Below are 27218 nucleotides of genomic sequence, written 5' to 3'. Positions count from 1 at the left end.
CTGAAGAAAAACAAATAACCCCGACATCATAGATGAGCCACTGTTTCTATAAGAAACAAACATAGTCACACAGAATGAGCTCTGGTAACTGAGTGGGGTGAAAGTTTTCTTTAAAAAGAGAAAGAGTCTGTTGCGACTTCTCTCACAACATTCTTAATAAAGAAGTTTCCTTGTAAATATTTGTTGAAAATAATCAAGAATTTTTCCCTTTGAGGCAATGGTTTTTAGAAAGTAGACAAACCCTCAAGTTTCAAAACTCAGAGCAGAGAGAAACGGACCTAGCATGTCCTGGAGATAAATTTTTTAAATACATGATATTAAAATATTAAACAGGCCTCCTAGGGACACACTTCCTGCGGCTTCCTGTTCAGACCCTGGGCAAGCATCCTGACTGGTGATTGTGCTTGCTTCCCCAGGGGTAGCAGCACAAAAAGTCAATTGTCTCAATCTGCCTTCAGCATCTCAACCGGGACTCTGAGCCCCAGGCTAACTCAAGAGTCTACTCTGCACAAGCCACGTTTCCCATCTTCCCCGAGGGACTCTGCATCTAAATTCATTTGTTTCTTTATTTGTAAATTCAACCATGCTTTTGCTGGTCAGATGCAAGCCGGGACAGAGGTGCTAGGAACCCAGCGAGGAGAAGAACAGATTGGATGGGATGGGAAACGGAGTTCCCAGTGCCAGCCAGAGCGTGCTCAGCTGTGTCTGATTCTGTGTGACCTCATGGACTCTAGCCCCCACCAGGCTCCACAAGCTCCTCTGTCCAAGGGATTCTCCAGGCAAGAATATTGGAATGGGCTGCCGTTTCCTCCTCCAGGGGATCTTCCCAACCCAGGGACCGAACCCACCTCTCTTGCATCTCCTGCATTGGTAGGCAGATTCTTCACCATCTGATTCACCTGGGGAGCCTAGTCCTGTGGCTGGAAAAGGGCAGAGGCTCGAAGGTCACCTTTCTTCTCCAAACAAATTTTAGGAGCTACAAGGCTTACCGGGTGGTTGTGGTCATGTCGAAGGTGTATCATTCTGTTCAGTTCTCTCAATGGATGACTCTTGGGTCACATGTTTTTGTTTTTGTTTTGACTCTACCATGTGGCATGCGGAACCTTAGTTCCCCCACCAGGGATTGAACTTGTGCCCCGTGAAGGGGAAGCATGAAACCAGGCAAGTCCAAAGGGTCACAAGTTTTTGAAAGCTGGATGATCAGACCTCAGCTCCAAAGAAGTTCTCTGTATTTATTAAGCGAATAAATGAACAAATGAATATAAGAAATCAGTGCTTGTTTTTAAGATAAATTTCTTGTTTTTTTTTTTAAATGTAATTTTAATGGATAAAAGTAATACATGCACATATGGACATATATAATACATGCATGTGTGGACAGACTTATGGACAAGGGTAGGGGAGAAGAGGGAAAGGATGAGATAAATGGAGAGAGTAGCATGCATATACATGCATATACACTAATGTGTAAGATGCATATACACTAATGTGTAAATAGATAGCCAATGGGAATTTGCTCTATGATTTAAGGAACTCAAACCCAGACTCTGTAATAACCTAGAGGGGTAGGAATGGTCGGGAGGCGGGAGGGAGATTCAAGAGGAAGAGGACATATGTACACCTATGGTTAATTCATGTGGATGAATGATAGAAATCAAGCTCATATCGCAAAGCAACCATCCACTGATATTTTTTAATGTAATTTTAAATGGATAAAATTAATATATGCACATAAAAAGTAATACATAAAAATCCAAACAGTACAAAGTACATGCGGTGAAAATTAAGTATTGATCCCATCACCAAGTCCCTCCTCAGTTTTCCCTAGAAATGGTCACATTAATGATGAAGCTGAGTAGGATCCGTGGGGCCCTCCCAGGTACAAATCCTTTCTGTGATCCCCCAATTCTTGAAAAAGGTTTCACTCAGCCTCCTTGACTTTTTCTGAGTTCCAAAGGGCAGGTTCAAATAGGTGCTAATCAGAAAGGGGGGCTTCCCTGGTGGTTCAGTGGTAAAGAGTCCACCTGCCAAGCAGGTAATGCAAGTTCGATCCCTGGGTCGGGGAGATCCCCTGGAGAAGGAAATGGCAACCCACTCCAGAATTCTTGCCTGGGAAATCCCATGGACAGACAAGCCCAGTGGGCTACAGTCCATGGGTTTGTAAAGAGTTGGACTCGGCTTAGTGACTAAACAACAATAATGTCCCTCCCCAAAGGAGCTTATAGTCTAGACGGCAATCAGATGCTCAAACTAGGAACTTCAGTACTTTGTCTTATGTACCAAGAGAAAGATGCTGCAGAAAAGGTCAATGTAGATAAAGTTCCAAGGACAGAGCGATGGACTTGTCCTTGGGAGCAGTGAGGAACGCTTCACAAACTGAGCCTTGAAGAGTGACTAGGAGTTTTCTAAGCACAGGAGAAAAGGCAGGCGTTCTAGGTGGATGGAGCAGCATGGTTAGAGGTGGGGAAATATTGGAACCTGATGTACATCGAGGAGATCAGCACCCTCTTTCCCCAGTTATCACCTGAATTCTTCTGACCTGGGAGTATGGCTGCTTTAGGGTCTTCCCTGGAGCTCAAACAGTAAAGAATCTGCCTGCAATGCAGGAGACCCGAGTTCGATCCCTGGGTCAGGAAGATGCCCTGGAGAAGGAAATGGCAGTCCACTCCAGTATCCTTGCCTGGGAAATCCCATGGACAGAGGAGCCTGGCGGGCTACAGTCCGTGGGGTCACAAAGAGTCAGACACGACTGGGTGACTAACACTACAGCTACCATGGCTGCTCTGGGGCCTCCCAGCTGGCTCAGTGGTAAAGGACCCGCCTGCCAATGCGGGAGACACTGGAGATGCAGTTTCGATCCCTGGATTGAGAAGATCCCCTGGAGTAGGAGGTGACACTCCACTCCAGTATTCTCGCTTGGGAAATCCCACAGACGGAGGAGCTTGGCGGGCTACAGTTCATGGGCCTCAAAGAATTGGATGCAACTGAGCACACAGGCAGGCATGTGCACACGTGAGTGCTTGGAGAGATGAGCCCACAGGATGTCCTACAGCTCTTGGTGACGTGAGGGTGTTTGCTTCCCTCAACACTACGTTGATTGGTCTCTAGACGCTCCTTGTACTTGATGAACTCACTCCAGAAACACATTCGACCTTCAGCGGTGGTGACAGAAGCCCTACCTGCAAGTCACTAATTTACTGTGAATGAAATGATCTCTTTCCATCATTAGGACTTAGCTTGTGAGACTTGCTCGGATTGAGTGCCTGCCCTTCTAGCCTTTGCCGTGATCCTGCTCTTGCTCCCTCCTGGGGCCCCTGCTGCACAGAGGTGGGGCAAAGGAAGGCTCATAAGCAGAAACTGCATTCAGAGGAGGTAACACGAAGGCCGCATTGCCAGCATGTGAAATGAAAACATGTGGGTGTCAATCCTCTTGGCAGTGACCTCTATAACCTTATTTTCAGAGTGGTCACCTGAAGATCTCACCTGGAGATATTTCAAGTGACTCAGATACAGGGCTTCCCAGGTGGTGCTAGTGGTAAAGAACCTGCCTGCCAGTGCAGGACACATAAGAGATGCCAGGTTCGATCCCTGGGTCAGGAAGATCCCCTTGAGGAGGGCACGGAAATCCACTCCAGTATTCTTGCCTAGAGAATCCCATAGACAGAGGAGCCTGGCAGGGTCCATGGGGCCGCAAAGAGTTGGACAGGACTGAAGTTACTTAGCAGCAGCAGATATGGGGAAATATTACTTACCTGGGGAGATAATATGACATGTAGAGAAAGCTCTTGAATGCTAGAGTCATAGAGGACAGATTTCAATTTATGGCTCTGCCACCTAGACATACTCTATCGGGATTCATTGGGTGCAAGTGACAGAAAACCCAGCTGAATCTTACCCGGAGTGGGAGGAAAAGGGTCACCCCTCCAGTGCTGAAAACGTACCAAGCTCTTCATTACCACCAAGATTTTCAACTACTATTTGCTATCTTTTGAATGGTCTCCATTTTCCCAACCCTCCACTGGAATAATGTACACATCTCTGTTTTATTTTTATCTTTGGCTGTGCTGGGTCTTTCTTGTGGCACCAAGGTTTTCTCTAATTTCAGCATGTGGGCTTAGTTGCCCTGCAGCATGTGGAATCTTAGTTCCTTGACCAGGGATCGAACTCATATCCCCTGCATTGGAAGGCAGGCTCTTAACCATTGGACCACCAAGGAGGTCCCTAACATATCTCTTGAGATCATAGCTTAGAGATCACCTCCTCTAGCAGGCTGTAGTAAGCCACCCAGACTCACCTTCAGCTACCGAAATGCAAGGGCCTGACAGTGCTCACCTCCAAGTCCCTGTCCAGAAAATGCCTCCAATCAAAGAGAACTATGGGCTTCCACAGTGGCTCAGCGGTAAAGAATCCGCCTGCAATGCAGGAGCCACAGGAGACAGGCATTCCCTCCCTGGGTCAGGAAGATACCCTGGAAAAGGGAACGGCAACCCACTCAAGCATTCCTGCCTGGAGAATCCCATGGACAGAGGAGCCTGGCAGGCAACAGTCCATGGAGTCGCAAAGAGTTGGACACGACTGAAGCGACATAGCATGCATGCACGCAAAGAAAATTATCCCACCCAAAGTCACTCCACCTTCCCGGGGCAAACCCATATCTACAAATTGTTCCACATGGCTATATCACAACCTGACCACTTTGTCTCAAGGAAGGACAACCCTTGGGACCATCCCAGCTCCACAGCTCACTTCATCCAGATGGATCAGCAGAAGCTTTATTGCTCCTACATCACAATTCACACAATTCTCCACTTTTTGGAGACATGGCGGGAGCCCCAACACCCCAAAAGTCTAGGTCACGTATCAGGTCCAGGAAACTTTCAGCTGTGTGTCACCAAAACCCTAACTCAAAATTATTCAACAATTATGACATTTATTGTCTCCCATGGAGACTCTAGGGCTTCCCTGGTAGCTCAGCTGGTAAAGAATCCACTTGCAGTGTGGGAGACCTGGGTTTGATCCCTGGGTTGGGAAGATCCCCTGGAGAAGAAGCTACCCACTCCATATTCTGGCCTGGAGAATTTCATGGACTGTATAGTCCATGGGGTCACTTCACGGTTGGTCAGCTCATCAGCTCAGTGACATCTTCAGAGACCCAGATGCTTCTCCTCCCTCTGCTTGTGCGTGTACTCAGTCACTCAATAACTGTCCTGACTCCTTGCAGCCCCATGGACTGTGAACAGCCAGGTTCCCCTGTCCATGAAATTTTCCAAGCAAGAATATTGGAATAGATTGCCATTTCCTCCTTCGGGGGATCTTCCTAACCCAGGGATCAAACCTGCATCTCTGGCATCTCCTGCCTTGTGGGGAGGATTCATCACCACGGCACCACCTGATGTTAAATGCTAATTTCATCCTCAAGCTGTCACAAGATAGCTGCAGCAGTTCCAGGCATCCTGCCCAGATATGACCATGCCTAGAAGTAAAAGAGAGCCCATCTTTCCCATATTGGGAAACAATATGATTTTCCCAGCATCCTCTCAGTTAGCCCTTGTGTCCTCATTGGCCACATTTGGGTCACATGCTGATTCCTGAACCAATCACTGGCAAGGAGGATCAGGGCCTCACAAGGATGGGGTATCCACCCCATGAGAAACCTGGCAACAGGGGAGGCATGGAAACCTGATGGATATTAGGGGTTTTGCTACTAAAGAAGAGGGGAAATTCATGAAAGGTGGACCAGCAAGAGCAGCATCCTCCTTTGCGTCCCTTGGCAGGCTGTTCCTCTCCTTTATGGGTGCTTAGTCACTTCAGTCATGTCTGACTCTCTGTCCATGGGATTTCCCAGGCAAGAATACTGGAGGAATAAGTTGCCATGCCCTCTTCCAGGGGTTCTCCCTGACCCAGAGACCCCATGTCTCTTAGGTCTCCGGCATCAGCAGGCGGGATCTTTACCACTAACTCCACCCGGGAAGCCCCTTTTAACACGTCCTAATTCAGTGAAGATACCTGCCTACTTCCCTGCCTCCCTCATGAAACAAAGTTCTGTGTGATCAGACAGTTCACCTGTCCATGCTAGGCACTGGAAGACCCAATGATGAGAACATCAAAGCCCCTGTTCTTTGAAATTTACATGCAACAGATAAATTGAGAGTGCAGTGTAACATCAATGCTAAGTACTAGGAACAGAAATAAAACAAGAAAAGATAGGAGTGATTAGGATTCTCCTTCAGAAAGTGTGTTTCAAAGAAGACTTCTCTGATAAGATTACCTTTGAACTGAGACTTGGATGAGTCGGAGGAGGGAGCCACATCTGTGCTCAGTGAAGTGTCCTCCAAGATTAGTGAGCAGGAGGTGCCAGCGCCTAGAGGGTGATTGCCTTGTTCACAGAAACCCGGTGGCACTAGTGGCAAAGAACCCGCCTGCCAATGCAGGAGACTTAAGAGATGGGGGTCCGGTCCCTGGGTCGGGGAGATCCCCTGGAGGAGGGCATGGAAACCCACTCCAGTATCCTTGCATGGAGAATCGCATGGACAGAGGAGCCTGGCGGGCTGCAGTCCATAAGGTTGCAAAGAGTCAGACACGACTGAAGTGACTTAGTACGCACTCAGGTGCAAAAGCCCAGAGCATGATTGCCTCATTCACAGAGAAACCAGAGGTCAGTGTAATAAGCAGAGGCTTGGTTAACACCACCTTATAGAAACACAGTGTGCTTACAAATGTAATTTTCAATTTTCTAGTATCTACAGTTTTAAAGAGGTGAAAATAACCTGAACATATTTTATTTGAGCCAATGTATCTAAAATATTATCATTTCAACAGTAATAACATGTGAAAGTCTCAATGAGCTATTTCACATTATTTTATTCCTATTGTCTTCAAATATGGGACTGTCACATCCACTGTGTATTTCACACTCACAACGTATCTGAATTTATTATTTTATTTCTTTATTTTTGGCTGTGCTGGGTCTTCATTGCTGTGTGGGCTTTTCTGAAGTTGCAGAGATGGTGGGCTCAGTAACTGTGGTTCCCAGGCTCTGAGCACAGGCTCAATGCTTGTGGCACATGGGCTTAGTTGCTCTGAGGCATATGGGATCTTCCCGAACCAAAGATCGAACTTGTATCTCCTGTATTGGCAGGTGTAGTCTTTACCACTGAGCCACCAGGGAAGCCAGCACATCTGAATTTAAACTAGCCATATTCTAAGTGTTCAGTGGCCAGACGCAGGCAGTGTAGGCAGGACACAGAGAACCTTACTACATAGTGTCAAAATACAGGGCTGGATGAAGCTCAAGCTGGAATCAAGTTTGCCAGGAGAAATATCAATAATCTCAGATATGCAGATGACACCACCCTACTGGAAGAAAGCAAAGAGGAACTAAAGAGCCTCTTGATGAAAGTGAAAGAGGAGAGTGAAAAAGCTGGCTTAAAAAAGGACATTCAAAAAACTAAGATCATGGCAGCCAGTCCCATCACGTCATTGCAAATAGCAAGGGAAAAAATGGAAACAGTGACAGACTATTTTTCTGGGCTCCAAAATCACTGTGGACAGTAACTGCAGCCATGAAATTAAAAGACACTTGCTCCATAGAAGAAAAGCTATGACAAGCCTAGACAGAGTATTAAAAAGCAGAGACATCACTTTGCCAACAAATATCTGTAATAGTCAAAGCTATAGTTTTTCCAGTAGTCGTGTATGGATGTGAGAGTTAGACCGTAAAGGCTGAGGGCCGAAGAATTGGTGCTTTCCAACTGCAGTGCTGGAGAAGACTCAAGAGTCCCTTGGACTGCAAGGAGATCAAACCAGTCAACCCTAAAGGGAATCAGTCCTGAATATTCACTGAAAGGACTGATGCTGTAGCTGAAGCTCCAATAATTTGGCCACCTGATGTGAAGAGCAGACTCATTGGAAAAGACCCTAATTCTGGGAGAGATTGAGGGCAGGAGGAGAAGGGGATGACAGAGGATGAGATGGTTGGATGCCATCACCAACTCAATGGACATGAGTTTGAGCAAACTCCGGGAGATGGTGAAGGACAGGGAAGCCTAGCGTGCTGCAGTCCATAGGATCACAAAGAGCCAGACACAACTAAACAACAAGCTGGGAAGCCACTGGAGAGACTTGAGCAGCAACGTGACTTCATTTATTTGTTTTAAAAGGATTAGTGTGGCTTTTAGCAGGGATTTTTCTCCTATTTGCATCAAAGGAAGAAACAGAAATAAACTTATAGACAGAGGGGAAAGAAAGAATGGGGAAGAATAGATTAGGAATTTGGGGTTAACTGATACACACTATTATATACAAAACAGATAAATAACAAGTACCTATTGTGTAACACAGGGACTATACTCAATATTTTATATATAATAGCCCACATGAAAGTGAAAGTGTTAGTCATTCAGACATGTCTGTCTCTTTGCGACCCCCTGGACTGTAGCCCACCAGGCTCTTCTGTCCATGGGATTCTCCAGACAAGAATATTGGAGTGGGTGGCCATGCCCTCCTCCAGGGGATCTTCCCAACTCAGGGATTGAACCCGAGTCTCCTGCATTACAGGCAGATTCTTTACCATCCGAGCCTATATGGGAAAAGAATCTGAAAAAGAATATACATATCATTTTCTGTTCACCTGAAACATTGTAAATCAACTCTACTTCATAAATTAATTAATTAATTTTTGAAAAGAAGCTGAGTGACAAAAAGTCACAGGAACTAACCGCTGCCCCTGAATGCAGAGGGGGCTGGACTCACGGCATGGATGAGCTACCCTAGAGCTACCCTAGGTCTGTTCCCACCCCATCCCCCCATCTTTGAGGGAGGGGGAGGTACAGGAGCTGGGGTGGGGAGGGGGTGACCTCCCGCAGATGGAATTTCCCTGAGGGAGGCTGTCATTCACTCAGCTGTCTTCCTTTCAGAGTCTTCTTTTGCTGATCCATAAGGGAGATCACAAACAGTATTTGCTACAATTTGTAGAAAGTCTCTGGAAAACCATCCCAGACTCTGGGATGCTGTTGTCCACCCTGCATATGCTGGCCCAGTGCTTCTCAGGCGTTTTCAGCTTAGGGATATCGTCCTGCAAAAAACTCATCAACTAAGGCCCAAATCAGACCCTCTTCAACCTACACGTGGGTTCAGTTCTGTCAAGTGTTCTGTTGAGTCCATTTGTCACAAGGTCCCGAGAACCCGGACAAGTGACAGATACACATCCCTGCAAATGAAGTCAACTCTGACCTGCTGACTCATCTTGTTCTATTCTGTGCTCAAAGAAGCTTCATTCAAAGATGTTTACATGATGACCTTCCTCTTTTTATCATAAATAAGACATGAGTCACCTTCATAAATAAACCATGAGACCTAGAGGTTAAATGGCCTCACACAATGGTTCACGCCATCAGCTGGTGCTGGGCAGAGAGAACCCGCCTTTGCTCTGGTCGGCAGCTTTGTTCATTTCTAGAAATTTCTAGGTTTCTACATCAAACTGTTTCTAAAAACAAATGAGGACAGATCAGAGTGCTGTTGATCCAGGCCTAATTGGCCATTCTGATATGTTTTCCTTCAAAGTGAGCAGCTCTGATTAACATAATTTGAAAATCCTCCTACTGTTACTGCCCAGTGTCTCAAAAACTCCAGGCATCCAAATGTGGTCTCACAGTTTTCCAACAGTTTTATTAAGGAATTTACATTCCATAAAATTAGCTCATTTGAAATGCGCATGCAGGCTTAGTCGCTCAGTCGTGTTGGACTATTTGCGACCCCATGGGTTGTAGCCCACCCGGCTCCTCTGTCCATGGGATTTTCCAGCCAAGAATACTGGACTGGGTTGCCATTTCCTCTTCCAAGCGATCTTCCTGCTCCAGGAATGGAACCTGTGTCTCTGGCATCTCCTGCATTGCAGGTGGATTCTTTATCCACTGAGCCAACTAGGAAGTTTTAAGTGGAGTGTCTCCAATGTGAATTGGGCTTCTTTCCAACATGGTGGCTGAGTTACGAGGATGAACTTCCCAAGAGAGGAAATGGAGAGGAAGCCATGTCCCTCCATGACCTCCCTCCAGAAGTCGTGCAGCGTCGTTTCTGCTATGTTATCTTCCTTAAAGCCCAGCCCATATCCAAGAAAAGAGGAATCAGATGATATCTCATGGATGGTAAGTAACAAAAAAATGTGTGGACATGACTTAAAACCCACCACAGTCCACCCTCAAGCCATGAATTACGCATAGTCTTCCCACAAGCAAAACAGAGGCACTGTCTCCTAAGATCCTACCTCCCTACAGTTTTTAGTAGATTTACAGAACTGTGCCAATACCATCACAGTCTGATTTCAGGTCATTTTTATCACCCCCCCAAAAGTACATCCCCCTTTTCACCCACAGATCCAAGCAATCACTAATCTACACACTTAGATTTTCCTTTTCTGGACATTTTATATCAATGGACTCACACACTACGTGTCATTTTGTAAGTAGTTTCTTTCACATTGGGTGATCTGTTTGATTATATTCTTTGCAGCCAAAGATGGAGAAGCTCTATACAGTCTGCAAAAACAAGACCGGGAGCTGACTGTGGCTCAGATCATGAACTCCTTACTGCCAAATTCAGACTGAAATTGAAGAAAGTAGGAAAAACCACTAGACCATTCAGGTATCACCTAAATCAAATCCCTTACAATTGTACATCGGAAGTGGGAAATAGATTTAAGGGACTAGATCTGATAGGCAGAGTGCCTGATGAACTATGGAAGGAGGTTCATGACATTGTACAGGAGACAGGGATCAAGACCATCCCCAAGAAAAAGAAAAGCAAAATGGCTGTCTGAGGAGGCCTTATAAATAGCTGTGAAAAGAAGGGAAGCGAAAAGCAAAGGAGAAAAGGAGAGATATATCCATTTGAATGCAGAGTTCCAAAGAATAGCAATGAGAGATAAGAAAGCCTTCCTCAATGATCCATGCAAAGTAGTAGAGAAAAACAACAGAATAGGAAAGACTAGAGATCTCTTCAAGAAAATTAGAGATACCAAGGGAACATTGCATGCAAAGATGGGTTTGATAAAGGACAGAAATGGTATGGACCTAACAGAAGCAGAAGATATTAAGAAGAGGTGGCAAGAATACACAGAAGAACTGTACAAAAAAGATATTCTTTTTTTTTTTTTTTTTTTTGAACAGCATGTATATTATCTATGGTGAAACAGGTCACCAGCCCAGGTGGGATGCATGAGACAAGTGCTCGAGCCTGGTGCACTGGGAAGACCCAGAGGAATCGGGTGGACAGGGAGGTGGGAGGGGGGATCAGGATGGGGAAAACGTGTAAATCTATTGCTGATTCATGTCAATGTATGACAAAACCCACTGAAAAAATAAATAAATTAAAAAAAAAAAAATATATTCACAACCCAGATAATCACGATGGTGTGATCACTCACCTAGAGCCAGACATCCTAGAATGTGAAGTCAAGTGGACCTTAGGAAGCATCACTATGAACAAAACTGGTGGAGGTGATGGAATTCCACTTGAGCTATTTGAAATCCTGAAAGATGATGCTGTGAAAGTGCTGCACTTAATATGCCAGCAAATTTGGAAAACTCAGCAGTCACCACAAGACTGTTAAAGGTCAGTTTTCATTCCAATCCCAAATAATGCTCAAACTACCACACAATTGCACTCATCTCACATGCTAGTAAAGTAATGCTCAAAATTCTCCAAGCCAGGTTTCAGCAATATGTGAACCGTGAACTTCCAGATGTTCAAGCTGGTTTTAGAAAAGGCAGAGGAACCAGAGATCAAATTGCCAACATCCGCTGGGTCATCAAAAAAGCAAGGGAGTTCCAGAAAAACATCTATTTCTGCTTTATTGACTATGCCAAAGCCTTTGACTGTGTGAATTACAAGAAACTGTGGAAAATTCTGAAAGAGGTGGGAATACCAGACCACCTGACCTGCCTCTTGAGAAACCTGTATGCAGGTCAGAAAGCAACCGTTAGAACTGGACATAGAACAACAGACTGGTTCCAAATAGGAAAAGGAGTATGTCAAGGCTGTATATTGTCACCCTGCTTATTTAACTTATATGCAGAGTACATCATGAGAAACACTGGGCTGGAAGAAGCACAAGCTGGAATCAAGATTACCAGGAGAAATATCAATAACCTCAGATATGCAGATGACACCACCCTTATGGCAGAAAGCAAAGAGGAACTAAAAAGCCTCTTGATGAAAGTGAAAGAGGAGAGTGAAAAAGTTGGCTTAAAGCTCAACATTCAGAAAACTAAGATCATGGCATCTGGTCCCATCACCTCATGGGAAATAGATGGGGAGACAGTGGAAACAGTGGCTGACTTTATTTTGGGGGGCTCCAAAATCACTGCAGATGATGATTGCAGCCATAAAATTAAAAGACACTTACTCCTTGGAAGGAAAGTTATGACCAACCTAGATAGCATATTTAAAAGCAGAGACATTCCTTTGCCAACAAAGGTTCGTCTAGTCAAGGCCATGGTTTTTCCAGTGTTCATGTATGGATGTGAGATTTAGACTGTGAAGAAGGCTGATCGCTGAAGAATTGATGCTTTTGAACTGTGGTGTTGGAGAAGACTCTTGAGAATCCCTTGGACTGCAAGGAGATCCAACCAGTCCATCCTAAAGGAGATCAGTCCTAGGTGTTCATTGGGAAGGACTGATGCTGAAACTCCAGTACTTTGGCCCCCTGATGCAAAGAGTTGACTCATTGGAAAAGACCCTGATGCTGGGAGGGATTGGGGGCAGGAGGAGGAGGGGACGACAGAGGATGAGATGGCTGGATGGCATCACCGACTCGATGGACATGAGTTTGAGTAAACTCCAGGAGTTTGTGATGGACAGAGAGGCCTGGCAAGCTGCAGTTCATGGGGTTGCAAACAGTTGGACAGGAATGAGCAACTGAACTGAACTGAACTGAATCTGTTTGAAGTTTATCCACATTGTAACAAATATCAATACTTCATTGTTTATACTCCCCACTCACAATTTTTGCCACATCTAAGCATCACTTATACTATTCTTTACTTACTATTTTCTATAAAATCACTGTTTTTAAAAAAGCAGTATTGAAAGAAAACTTGACATTAATACTAGGAATGGAAAGCCAATACCACTTACACTAATGGAAAGGAACTGGAAAATAAAATAAAATGTTGTGGATTCTATCTCCATAAAAATCAAACAATCAATCAAATGTTATTTAATTCTAGTTGGTTACCAACCACTGTGAGGTTTAAGACTGAGACGTGGTGTCAGTGTGTTAAAGGAGAGACTAATAAGTGTCATTTGGACCTGATTTATTTATTTGCTTTTTGGGTGAAGCAGAAAAGAATAAATTTAATGCTTTGCCAGTCGATGGGAGACACAGCAGGCTCCTGTCTCAAAAGTCCATATGTCCCCTGGACCTGATTTAGATGACAAGAACATCGGACCCAGTGTTCCAGCTAGATGAAACTTTCAGGGAGGTAGGTAGAATTTGGGGAGAGAGTCTTTTGCATGTGGGAAGAATACAGATAATTCATGGGTAGAAGGTGGGCTGTGGTGGGTTTTAAGATGTGTCCACATATTTTTTGTCACTTACCATATGGGAATGTCACCTAATTCTTCTATTTTTGGATATGAGCTGGGCTCTAATGAAGAGAACATAGCAGAAGTGATGCTGCATGACCTCTGAAGCGAGGTCACAAAAATGACGTGGCTTCCACTCCATTTCCTCTCTTGGGAAGTTCGTCCTCGTAACTGAGCAACCGTGTTGGGAGGAAGCCCAACTCACACTGGAGAGGCTACGTGTAGGTATCCCGGTTGCCTTCCCTAGGGTCCTAGCCAACAGCCCAGTACCCACCACCCGATAGGGGGATGAACCTTTAGATGATTTCTGCCCCAGCCTTTGAGCCATCACAGCTGAGGCTGTGTCGACAAGCACTCCAAGGAGGAGTGTCTACAAGCTGTCCCCACCGGTGGTGGTTTAGTCGCTGGGTCATGTACGACTCTTTCAACCCCATGGACTGTAGCCTACCAAGCTCCTCTGTCCATAGGATTTTTCCAGGCAAGAATACTGGAGTGCATTGCCATGTCTTTCTCCAAGCCCTGCCCAAATTCCCAGACTGGTGAACAAAATAAGTGTTGTTTTAAGCCATAAAATAGAAGTGAGACAAGTAGGCACTTCCCCCTAATCTCAAAGGGAGAGATGTTAATGAGCCATTAGCACTAAACTGAGGATATCTCATTGAAGTGTAAAAAGGATGGCAAGGTCATTGAAATAACTTTCTCATTCTGTGAGTCTATTATTTAATGCTCACCTGCATACCTCTTTTATGCACATGCTGTTCCCTGGGTTAGAGGCACACTGTTCCTTATACTTCCTGGCATAAAGTTTACTTCTCCTTTACTCTTGCCTAAGTCTTGTCTCGTTCAAGTTTACTGGATTACCTAATCCTGCTCTGAGCATCCATAACTCTCCAAACAGGCTTCCCTCGTAGCTCAGCTGGTAAAGAGTCTACCTGCAATGCAGGAGACCCTGGTTTGATTCCTGGATTGGGAAGATCCACTGGAAAAGGGATAAGCTACCCACTCCAGTATTCTTGGACTTTCCTGGTGGCTCAGCTGGTAAAGAACCCGCCTGCAATGCAGGAGACCTGGGTTCGATCCCTGGGTTGGGAAGATCCCCTGGAGAAAGGAAAGCCTACCCATTCCAGTATTCTGGCCTGGAGAATTCCATGGACTATACAGTCCATGGGGTCACAAAGAGTCAGACACGACTGAGCAACCTTCACTTTCAACTCTCCAAACCCTTAACTTAGGATGCCACACTGCGAATATCCTGTGTTAATAATACCTTACTGGTCTTCCAACTCCTTGGGGACCAGAGCCCTCTCTCATCTCCATCTCCAGGACCTCTCCCAGTCTCAGTTTATCTTTGCTGCCTGAATGACCTTGAAAGGAACCTATCAAACACCAATGGTTTTAAATTGGAGATGGTTGTAAAGGCCACGCCTTTGGTAAACCTGGCTCATGCCACCACTGGTATATTAGCTGTGTTTGTTCATTTTGTCTCTGCTTCCTTTTGAAATGCCCTCTCAACTTTGTGATCCTTGACTTGGGAGGATCCCCTGGAGGAGGGCATGACAACCCACTCCAGTATTCTTGCCTGGAGCATCCATGAACAGGGGCGCCTGGTGGGCTACAGTCCATAGGGTCACACTGAGTAGGACACAACTGAAGCGACTTAGCAGGCACACGCCCACCCAACTTTGTAAACATCCCAGCAAGGTGATTTTGCAAGCACGCTCATAGCCCACACACCTGAACCCAGCAGCTCAGACAAGATCTTCTGCCACCTCCTGTTTTCCCTCTTCACTCTAATTCATGGTTATCAATAGCAGAAATAGCAAGTGCCCCATCCTAGGCTTTGTTCTCTCAAATGGGAGCACCCTTAGGGAAGTTTGGAGCAGTGCTGAGAAGAGAAGGCAAGAATGTACTGTGTGTTGATGGGAAGAGGGAGCAAGGGAGAGGGAGCCTAGCTTTGCAGTCTGGGGCCAAACACCCCAGTGGTCCACGGGATGGCATCCCCTCCAGCCTGCTCTGGGATATTATTCCTGGAACTGCCCCATTTTTTTCCCCCTTGCATCACAAAATCATCCCTCTGCACTTTTCATTCCCATCAGAATACAAACTTGCTACAATATTTCCCAGCTTAAGAAAAATCAACCCTGATCTGTCTCTTTTGGTGTGTGTTGTTGTGTGTGTGTGCTCAGTCGCATCTGATTCTTTGGGACCCCGTGGACCGTAGCCTGCCAGGCTACTCTGTCTATGGAATTCTCCAGGCAAGAATACTGGAGTGGGTGGCCATTTCCTTCTCCGGGGGATCTTCCCGACCCAGAGATCAAATCCATGTCTCCTGCGTTGGCAGGCGGATTCTTTACCACTGTGTCACCTAGGAAGCTCTCTCTTTTACTACAAACCTTTAAAAAGAATCATCTCCACACATTACTATACATAAAATAGGTAACTAATGAGAATCTGCTGCATAGCACAGGGAACTCTACTTAATACTTTGTCATGATCTATATGGGAAAAGAATCTTTTTAACTGATTCACTTTGATAACTCATTCACTTTGCTGCATACCTGAAACTAACACAGCTTTGTAAATCAACTACACTTCAATTAAAAAAATTTGTTAAAAAAGAGTCTATTTAACTTTCTGCCCATTCTCTCCTGCTTTCCTGCCCACCTTCACCCCACGCTACTCCTGCCAAGGTCATCAATGATACCTCATGTGCCATAGCCATGTAAATCCTCAGTTTTGATCAAAAGCAGTTTAGCAGTATTGTTTGGTGCAATTAATTGTTCCCTTCTTGAAATCCCTTCTTTGCTTGGCCTCCATCCTCATTCTCTCGGTACCTTCCTGCCCACTCACTACGCCTTCTAAGTTTTCCCTGGTCCTTATGCCCTGTACTCTAGGGTGGGGGGCTTTAGGCTCTCCTCTAACTCATTCTCTTTTTGATACTCCCAATCCCTAGTGGTTTCAACCATCCCACGGGATTTACTACCGTCTCTATGACAACACCTCCCACATTTCTATCTCCAGCCTCATCCTCTTTCCATACCCAGTTGCCCTTTCATGACTCCTCTTGGGTGTTGAACAAGCATCTGTGACTTAACAGACACAAACCTGAACTCTGGACTTCACCCTGCTCAGAAGCTGCTTTGGCTGACATCTCTGTAAGTGACAACTTCTAGCGGTCCAGACAAAAAACATCAGAGGCGTCCTCGACCCCTCCCTTTCTCTCACGACACACAGGCGGAAAAGCAAGCAGGTATTTTGCTCAGCACAGGAGCAAAATAGGCCAGATCTTGGCTGCCACACACACACACGCCAAGTCAAGCCCTGGCAGAGCTGGCTGCACGCCTCTGCCACCAACACCACCCAGCTTCTGGCACAGGGTTAGCGATGAGTGATGAAGGGGACAGAAATACTTCCTGGGGAAAAAGGAGGTTGGCGTTTCTGGGGCAGAGCATCAAGGCTCTGGCAAGGAAAGCAGAAAGGAAACTTCGTTCTCCCTCTGGGTCAAGACTGACAATAGCTATTTGTCCAGTTGCAAGAGTCAAGGCCTGATGACAGATCAGAGTAACCCCCGATGACAGATGTGGTTTGAAGGCAGGGGCGGGGGGACCCAGCAGATCCGAGAGATGAGGACTGGATTTGGAGCCCTGAGCCCCAGCAGTGAGTCCTGACCAGGCCTCGAATTTTGTTTGACATTAAGGTACTCACTTGGTCTTCCAGATCTGCCACTTGTGGTCAGGCTAGTTTCTCCATCTCTGAGGTCCTCTTTCTTCATCTGTGAAATGAGATCACACTTCACAGGGCTGTTGGGCAGGCTGATAAAAATAACGTCTTCTGCACAAAGGTACATAGTGTGGTCGGTTCCTGGCATATTGTAGGCATGCTTTTTCAGAGTTTCCAACCCATTTCTAAGAAATGGGGGGTCATCGCAACTCTCGTAGAAGTTGCTATGTGTGCATGTGTGCTAAGTTGCTTTAGTCAGGTCTAACTCTGTGTGACCCCACAGACTGTAGCCTGCCAGGCTCCTCTATTCATGGGATTCTCCAGGCAATAATACTGGAGTGGGTTGCCATGCCCTTCTCTAGGGGATCTTCCCAACCCAGGGATCAAACCCAAGTCTCCTGCATTGCAGGCGGATTCTTTACCAGCTGAGCCACCAGGGAAGCCCAAGATACTGCAGTGGGTAGCTGTTCCCTTCTCCAGGGGATCTTCCCAACTCAGGGATCAAACCCAGGTCTCCTGCATTGCAGGTGGATTCTTGACCAGCTGAGCTACCAGGGAAGCCCTTTATGATGTAAGGTGTCATTTTATTACTCTGTTATCAACTCCAGTGTTCTAAGCTGCAAAGAAGAATCTTTGTTCACACAAACTGTATCTTATGCACATCACTCTCTATTGTTCAAGTCTGTTGTGTGTATTCTGTCTTGCCAACAAGACCATAAGCCCCACAGTCGGCAGGGACCACCTCTGTGTCCGTTCGTTCTTGTCATCCCAATGCTTGCTGTTCAGTAAACAGTAAGAAAGGAAGGACTCTCTGGTGCCTTGAAGGTTTCTTTATTCTACCCCTTTTTACATGTTCAGTTTCATGAGGAGTCTCAACTTCCTGCCCCCAAAGAGCCCCCAGGTTAGGAACAGAGACAGACTTATCCGGCCCCTGCTGGGAGTTGGTATCTGTGCTCATATCTGCACTCCCTCTAAGGAAAGCCCCTAGACTTCTCTTCAGGCAACTCCTCTTCCTCATTCTCAGACCACATGACTAGGAGGCAGAGAAGGACTCACCCAAGAACTAGCTAATCAGTATATTTTTCTTCCAAACACAGTGATTGGTTTAGGGACCATCATGTGATTCATGTCCAGCCAATGAGATGCAGCCTTGAGATTTTGACTTCATCTGTCAAGTAAGTGAAGTTTTTTGTGTTGGGACTATGAGCAGAGTTGAAGCTGAAACTCTAGTACTTTGGCCACCTGATGGGAAGAGCTGACTCATTTGAAAAGATCCTGATGCTGGGAAAGATTGAAGGCAGGAGGAGAAGGGGACAACAAAGGATGAGATGGTTGGATGTCATCACTGACTCAGTGGAGATGAGTTTGAGTAAACTCCGGGAGTTGGTGACGGACAGGGAGGCCTGGCGTGCTGTGGTCCGTGGGGTCTCAAAGAGTCGGACATGACTGAGTGACTGAACTGAATTGAACTGTGAGCAGAGTTGGAGAAAAGAAATTCTGATGAACCTCTAATGACATCCTTTTAGTCTCTACCTCAAGCTGTGTCTGAAGTCCCCAGACAGTTCAGTTACAGAAGCCAGTGAATTCAAATTCCCTGTCTTAGCTTAAACTGCATTGAGTAGGGTTCCAATCACTTGCAACTGATAGAGTGCTGACTAATTTCTAGTTAGGATATACAGTGGTTAATTGCACTGCAGGTGGCAAGAACAAAGTGATGTAGGAGTGACTAATTGTGTTTGAGAGCACAGGTGACAATCGCCCTTGAAAGGGCAAACAGAGTTTCAACCAGACAAGCTCACCCTGAGGTTCTCTTCCTGCAACTGAGGTTCTCTTCCTGCAACTGAGGTTCTGAATAGTTTACTGAATAGTTCACACATAGGGTGCAAACTCCCCATGTTCTGATTTGATATACACACAATACTGAAGAAGAGCAAGATAAAGAAATGACAGCCTCCTGGGGAGCAATATCATTTTAAATGTAAAACTGCTGAGTGTTGACAGTGGGAGTATGCAAATTATATATAAGCTGTATGCATATTTAACTTGCAAATCCCTTGTGACCTCCCTACACTGTCTTCCACACACCTGCTTTGAGGCCCCAGGGGGAAATCCTGGCGGGAACTTTCCATCAACAAGTATTTATTTAATAAGCTCTTATTCTTGCAGCAAGGTGTTCTGACTACAAGACTTGGTCTCTGCCCTCGAGGAGTGAGCAAATGAGCTGGGGAGAAGGGAGGAGCCACAAGAGACAATTAGTGCATAATAGAAGACAAGATGTAATTAAGTGCTAAATGTTGGGCTGTGGACTGGAAGCAATTGGGTGAAGTTACAAAGAGGCCAATTTCAGCTCAGTGCAAAGAACTTTCTGGTGGATGGACTTGCTCCTTAAAGATAGGGCAAATTGGTGGTAGCACATCAAAAACAATAATAACAGTAATAGGAATAATAATAATCTGCATGCCAGTGCTGGAGACATGGGTTCGATCCCTGGTCCAGGAAGATCCCATATGCCAAGGAGCAATTAAGCCCTTGAACTGCAACTAGAGGGTAGCCCCCACTTACTATAAATAGAGAAAAGCCTGAGCAGCAATGAAGACCCAGCACAGCCAGAAATAAATTATTTTTTAAAAAGACTTCCACAGTAATGTCACAGTGGCTTTATTTCCTTTTTAAATTTATTTTTATTGAAGTATAGTCAATTTACAATGTTGTGTTAATTTCTGCTGTACAGTTAAGTGATTCAGTTACACAAATATATATTTTCTTTTTATATTCATTTCCATTATGGTTTATCATAAGACATTGCATGTATTCTCCTATGCTATACAATACAGCCTTGCCATTTATCCATTCTATATATAAAAGCTTACATCTGCTAACCCCCACCTCCCACTCTATCCTTGCCCCATTCCCAACCCCCTTCCCGTTGGAAACCACCAGTCCACCCAAATGTCCACTGACAGAAGAATGAATGGAGAAGAAAAATAAATTGTGATATGTTCACATAATGGGATACTGAAAGTGAAAAGTAAAGTCGCTCAGTCGTGTCCAACTCTTTGTGACCCCATGGACTGTAGCCTACCAGGTTTCTCCCTCCACGGGATTCTCCAGGCAAGAATACTGGAGTGGGTTGCCATTTCCTTCTCCAAATGGGATACTAGGTAGCAACAAAAAAAAAGAACAAAATACTGATTCATGCAACAACAGCGATGAATCTCAGGGGTAGTGTTGAGTGAAAGAAGCCAGACACAGAACAATACATACCATTTGGTTCCATCTATACTAACTTTCAGGCAGAATTAACCCGTGATGATAGAGGTCAGAACAGTTTTACCTCTAAGGAGGCATTATCCAAGGAGGAGCATAAGGGACCCAGCTGGAAGCTGGGAACATTTTACATCCCAGTCTGGATTTTGGCTGCACATTGTATTTTATGTAAATTTTCCCCAAGTGTAATGTTTCAGAGTCTGTTTGATAGGATGAAAAATTTTGGAAAAGGTAGAAATGATGGTGGTACAACATCACAATGGCAATTTAATGGCAGTGACATCTACAATTTAAAATAATGAAGACGAGAAATTCAAGATGTATATATTTTCCTACAACAAAAAATTTCCAAAAAATTAATCAAACTGTCTGTTTAAGATGTGTGCCCTTTACTGTATGTTATATCTTTACACATAAATAGGAAAAACAAAACCTGTCAAGGACTATTTCACAGTGTCTAGATGATACAGCTGTGATGGGCACATTTCTTTTCTTCTGTTTTTCTTTAGGAAAACACACCTTCAATGTTATGTCGTGGCTTCTGTGACTGAACACAGGTAGGGAGGTCTGGTTCACTTCCTTCTCCATTCTCCTTCACCAGGGGTTCTTTCTCTTTTTTAATCTCTTTTGTTTAACGTTCAGTGAATCATCTTCCTCTGTTGTCTGGGTGAAGGTTTGGCAGCATTATATGAAGGAAGGTATCATTGGACTCGAGGAAGATCTGAAAATCTGTTGTACAGACGAATCCTTTCCCTCCAACACATAACCCTCCCCCACCCCCAACGCATTTTTGGTTGGCTCACTGGAGAAGATGTTTATAAAAAGGGCACAATTTACATGGCAGGTGCCTTTGTTCCATGCAAATAAAAACAGCGGAGAAAACAGACATATAATTACTTGGGCTTTTTTGGTGCTTGAATGTTACTACTGCTGAAATTAAGTAAAGAACATGCCACAGAATTGTACTCTGAGTGTGGGGGGTGATTCACGTTCAGCTGGTAGAGATGTGGGTTTTGGGGGGCATGTGGAAAGTGGACTTGACTATTTTTTAACTAGAAAAAAAAGATTAAATAGAAATAAATAGAAAAAAAAGGATTAACCCCCTTTATACCTAGATGGACTTCCCTGGTAGCCCAGCTGGTAAAGAATCTGCCTGCAATGCAGAAGACCCCAGTTCGATTCCTGGGTGGGGAAGATCCCCTAGAGTAGGGGTAGGCTACCCACTCCAGTATTCTTGGGCTTCCCTAGTGGCTCAGTCAGTAAAGAATCTGCCTGCAATTGCCGGAGACCTGGGTTCGATCCCTGGGTTGGGAAGATCCCCTGGAGGAGGGCATGGCAACTCATTCCAGTGTTCTTGCCTGGAGAATCCTCATAGACAGAGGAGCCTGGTGGGCTGCAGTCCATAGGGTCACAAAGAGTCACACATGACTGGCAATTAAGCACACAGCAAACTGATGCCTAGACAGCATATTAAAAAGCAGAGGCATCACTTTGCAGTCAAATGTCTGTCTAGTCAAAGTCAGTAGTTATATACGGACGTGCGAGTTGGACCACAAAGAAGGCCAAGTGCTGAAGAATTGAGGCTTTGGAACTGTGGTGCTGGAGAAGACTCTTGAGAGTTCCTTGGACATCAAGGAGATCAAACCAGTCAATCCTAAAGGAAATCAACCCTGAATATTCATTGGAAGGATTGACGCTGAAACTAAAGCTCCAATACTTTGGCCACCTGATGAGAAGAGCTGACTCATTGGAAAAGACCCCAATGCTGGGAAAGATTGAGGGCAGGAGGAGAAGGGGGTGACAGAGGATGAGGTGGTTGGATGGCATCACTGACTCAATGGACATGAGTTTGGGCAGACTCCAGGAGATAGTGGAGGACAGGAAAGCCTGGCTTGCTGCAGTTCATGGGGTCACAAAGAGTCGGGCACGACTGAGCAACTGAACAACAATCCCTTGATAACAAATGGGTGAGTGGGTCCTTTGTATCTTCCCTTGCAGTAATCCTCCCAGGACCACTCTTTGTGAGTCCCACCCCCTCTCACTAGGATAAGATTGAAGATGTTTAATTCTCTTCTCTTCTTCTGCTTGTGTCAATTTGGGTTCTCTGAGAAGCAGATGTCAAGATAGAATTAGATGTGCAAGAGATTTATTGACAGGGCAGGGGATGCCTGTGAAGCATAAAGGGAAAAGGAACAGGAGTTGATGGGAAGAGACTTCAGACCACGATGTAACTCTGAGGCCTGTGGGAGGAGAGAGGGAAGGAAGGAGGGTTGGGGAGGGAGACCCTCAGCCTGCTGCATGGCTTGGAGAAGGTCTCGCCCAGCCAGTGGAGATGATGCCTATTGGCAGAACCTTGTGATGGGCAGGAGGGGAGGGATACTGGTACCCCGGCCTTGCTTGGTCATTGGCTGAGCACAGCCCAGGAGACCGCAGCCTCACCATGAGCACTGGGGGGAGGGGGGGATCCAAAGGTCAAGCTGGAGGTCATGAACCAACCTTGCTTCTCACAGCAGGGTCTCCTACCAGGAGATGTGAACAGGGCATCCCATTCCAACCCCTCTCCCACACCACCACTGCCCCATATTTTATGATACCAAAACTATTTGTAATCTCTCCCTTAAGTTCCAGTTTAGGGGAGCAGAAAAGCAGGGATCCAGAGAGACAAAGAGCAAAAGAGACTGAATCAGAAAAGCTTTAAAGCAGAGAGTGAGAGCAAGCAAACAAGAGAATGAGTGATTTCAGCACAACTCACATTTAGTGTGTGATTTGGAAAAATAAACTTACATGTCAAAGCCTACTGTTAAATGAAATCGCATGTGGTGGAAGCATGAGGTGTTCAAGGTGTTGAACTTCTGAAAGTCCTACTTTATTGACTGTGCCTCTTTCTCTAACCCTAAGTCATCTCTGCCCAGGAAGACCAGCACATGCAAAGGCCCTGTGCTAGAAGGAAGGATGCAAAATCATGTTGAAAAGGGCAGCCTGGACTAAAGAAGAATGTTTCTCCTTCTCCCTGTGAGCCCTGGGGAGGAGTTCGTCTTTATCTTGAGATTGGTGGAAGACTCTAGAAGGTTTTGAGCAGCAACAGGCTGTGATGGAGGATTTTTAAGGCTTCTCAGCCATTGAAAGCTGCATGAAGAAGAGATTGGAAGGCATGGGCTTGGGAGACCAGTGACAGCATCCCAGATGAAAGTCAATGATGGGACCCACTACTTGCACTTTTATGACTTAAAAAAAAAAGGCTGCCCTGGTGGTTCAGTGGTTAAGAATTCGTCTTGCAATGTGGAGGACATGGGTTTGATGCCTGGTTGGGGTGTAAGATGCCACATGCTCGGGACAACTAAGCCCACGTGTGTCAACTACTGAGCCTGAACACCACAACTAGAGAGCCCATGTGCTGCAACTAAGACCTGATGCAGCCAAATAGATAAATATTTTTTTTTAAAAAAACCCAGTCTTTCTCTCCCTCCTGCCCTACAAACAGGCTGCAGCGAGCAAGGCTTCTGCTCGGAACAAAGCCCACAGTTGTCTCTCTGCACAGGAGCCAGCGCCGGACAAGCAGAGGACAGTAAATGTCAGAATCTGACAATCTGCAAAGACAGTAAATCCCCAGCCCCAGAACTAGCTGCAGCTCCATATGCGAGACGACAGGAGAGTAATTTTCTTTAACCCGGAGCAGACATGAAACGTGAGGGCAAATCTCAGCACAAGTACTTGGCAACTGAGATCAGGTATGTATAAGGAGGAGGAGAGAAGCGGTCATGACTGAGGGACAGCTCTGGGCTCCATATGTGTGTTCATTTCATCCTCTCATTGATCACGCAAGGAAGCTCTAATTCTCCCATTTCACAGGTGAGCTAACTGAGGCCCAGGGCCCTGAATGTTTTGACCAAGAGGTGGAGCAGTTATGGCCAGGACTGCCTTGTCATCGATTTCTGAGTCTAATTTCTGTCCTTAGCCCCAGTGCTAGACAAATCCTTTCACAAGGGTGGAGCTCCAGGGAAAGTCCCTTTCCCATGATCAAAGCATAGGACTCAGACTTCCCTGGTGGTCCAGTGGCTAAGACTCCAAGCTCTCAATGCTGGGGGCCCGGGTTCGATTCCTGGTCAGGGAACTAGATCCCACATGTCTCAGCTCAAGATCCTGTGTGCCACAACTAAGATGAGATGCAGCCAAATGAATATTAAAAACAAACAAGCAAACACAAGACACAAGTCTCTCTGACTCCATGCAGTCACACCCACCATACACAAGTGCCTGAGCTAGGCGTCATCTCATTTAATCCACATCAAGATGCTTTGACAGTCCTCGCAGTGGGTGGGGCAGGTCAGTCAGTCAGCCCCCAGTGATTGGCTCCCCGCTTCCTCGCTTCCTGGATTGTCACCCAAGCCTGGCACACCTGGCTGCTTGTGTTGGCTCGGGCTTCCCTTCCAGTTCAGACAGTAAAGAATCTGCCTGCAATGCAGGAAACCTGGGTTCGATTCCTGGGTCAGGTAGATCCCCTGGAGAAGGGAATGGCAACCCACTCCAGTATTCCTGCCTGGAGAATCCTATGGACAGAGGAGCCTCGTTGCAAAGAGTCGGACATGATTGAGCAAGTAACACTTCACTTCTTCTCAAGATGCCTTAATGGAGGCTCTGTGATTATTGCTCCATTTAACAGATGAAGAAATGGTTCACAGAGGTAAAGTTACGGGAGAACAAAGCTGCTAAGTACAGATTTGAGCCAGTGCTGCCTTATCCAGTGGTAAAGAAGCCACCTGCCATTGTAGGGATGCAGGAGATGGGTTCAGTCCCTGGGTTGGAAAGATCCCCTGGAGAAGGAAATGGCAACCCACTCCAGTATTCTTGCCTGGAGAATTCCATGGACAGGGAAGCCTGGTGGGCTACAGTCCATGGGGTTGCAAAGAGTCAGACTCAACTGAATACATATGCATCTGTCTTATTCTATCCAGGCTGAGATCAGGCACTGAGTGCGGGTACCATGTTTGGAAATCTCAAAGTACTCTTTTATAATTTCCATATCAAAATGATGAGTGACGTGACAATTAAGGAATACATCATTCTTATGTTTTCATGTTCTCTCTCTCTCCTTGTCCAATTTATCCAAAAACCCCATTGATTCTTTTTCTGTAATTTAGTTTTGACTGTGCTGGGTCTTCATGGCTGTGCTTGGACTTCCTCTAGTTGTGGAGATAGGAGGCTGCTCTGTAGTTCCAATGTGCTGGCTTCTCTCGTCGCAGAGCACAGACTCTAGGGCACACAGACTTTGATAGTTGCGGTACATGGGCTCAGCTGCTCCATGGTGTGTGGAATCTTCCCCAGACGAAGGATCAAACTCATGTCCCCTGCCTTGGCAGGCAGATTCTTAAACACTGGACCATCAAGGAAGAAGTTGATTCTTTTTAAAGTATAAGATGAATCCAACCATTTCTACCACCTCCAGTGCTCACACTCTGGTCCCAAACCCCTTTGTCTTGCTGGGCTGATTGCAGCATCCCCCTAACTGGTCCATCTTCTCCCATCCTTGCCCCAGACCCAATACACACAGCAACCAGAATGGTCTATCAAGATAAAATCAGGTCCTATTACTCACCTGTGCTTCCCTGGTAGTTCAGACGGTAAAGCGTCTGCCTACAATGCGGGAGACCTGGGTTCGATCCCTGGGTCAGGAAGATCCCCTGGAGAAGGAGATGGCAACCCACTCCAGTATTCTTGCCTGGGAAATCCCAGGGACTGAGGATCCTGGTAGGCTACAGTCCATGGGGTCCAAAGAGTCGGACACAACTGAGCGACTTCACTTCACTCACCTGTGCAAACCCCAGCTCACTCAGGATAAATCCCAGTCCTTCACACTGGCTCACAAAGTTCTACATATCTGACCGCCTCCCATTTCCTTTCTGAGCTCATCTTCTCCCCTGAACTCCAACCATGCTCACGCCCCAGGGCCTTTGCACATGCCCTTCTCTAGATTACTCTTCCTCCAGAATTCTGCAGGCCTTGCCTCCATGCCTCTCTCAGATCTCTACTCACTGCCATCTAATCAGAAAGTCCTTCCTACATAAGGGGAAGGGAAGGGAAAATGTACCAGCTACTACGTACCAGCATAGCAGCTAGGAGGGTGGGTCTGACTCAGAGAACCCTGGATCCAACTCCTGGCTCTGCTGGTTGCTGGCTGGGGAGCCTGGGGGAGGAGGGTCACCCATCCAGTCTTAGCTGTGGCATTTTCACCTACTCAATGTTCATGACCACAGTACTATCATACCAGGATGTGCTGGGGGCAAAACGCGAGATGCTTCCAAGTGTCTGACACCTGAGAAGTGGCAACAAACTTTAGTTATTCAGATTGTTGTATCACGTGACCTCCCTGAGATGCTGAAATTGCCTATTCCCTGAAGCACCATCAAGACTACTTCCAAACCTAGTATTTTCAGAGATGAGGTAATGAGTGTGCAGAGAGGAATTCCATTAGCCAAAAAAATCCAGGAACTGGCCTAAATGAATATTCCTCTCTAATGTCGTTTTTGACCTTTTCTACTTAAACTTTGAAATGATACATTATATGGAGGCTTCATCTGAGTCAAATGGAGAGCAACCATCCCCATGCTTTTATCTCTGATTCTAGCCTTTGGTGCATCCGTGCTGTGCATGCT

This window comes from Cervus elaphus, chromosome 10, assembly GCF_910594005.1.
Source record: "Cervus elaphus chromosome 10, mCerEla1.1, whole genome shotgun sequence".
In the NCBI taxonomy this organism is placed as follows: Eukaryota; Metazoa; Chordata; class Mammalia; order Artiodactyla; family Cervidae; genus Cervus; species Cervus elaphus.
This window is presented reverse-complemented; position numbering follows the sequence as displayed.